This window comes from Plasmopara halstedii, assembly GCF_900000015.1.
Source record: "Plasmopara halstedii genome assembly, contig: Scaffold_2061, whole genome shotgun sequence".
Lineage (NCBI taxonomy): Eukaryota > Oomycota > Peronosporomycetes > Peronosporales > Peronosporaceae > Plasmopara > Plasmopara halstedii.
This window is the reverse complement of record NW_020188969.1, coordinates 1,957,656-1,957,856: the sequence shown is the minus strand read 5'-3', so window position 1 is coordinate 1,957,856 and position 201 is coordinate 1,957,656.

Here is a 201-nt window from a genome sequence, read left to right as displayed (position 1 = left end):
TGCACAAGATTACATACTCAGCACTGATCATGAAGATCAAGTCTGAAGAAGTCAGACAGAGGGACAGAGACGAAGAAGAGGAGCAAATAGCAATGTTTGTAAAGAAGAAACATCAAGGCACCAAGAAGGACAAGAAACAAGTCAAGTGCTCTGGATATGGCAAGTTGGGACATTTCAAGAATGAATGTCGGTCCAAGAACG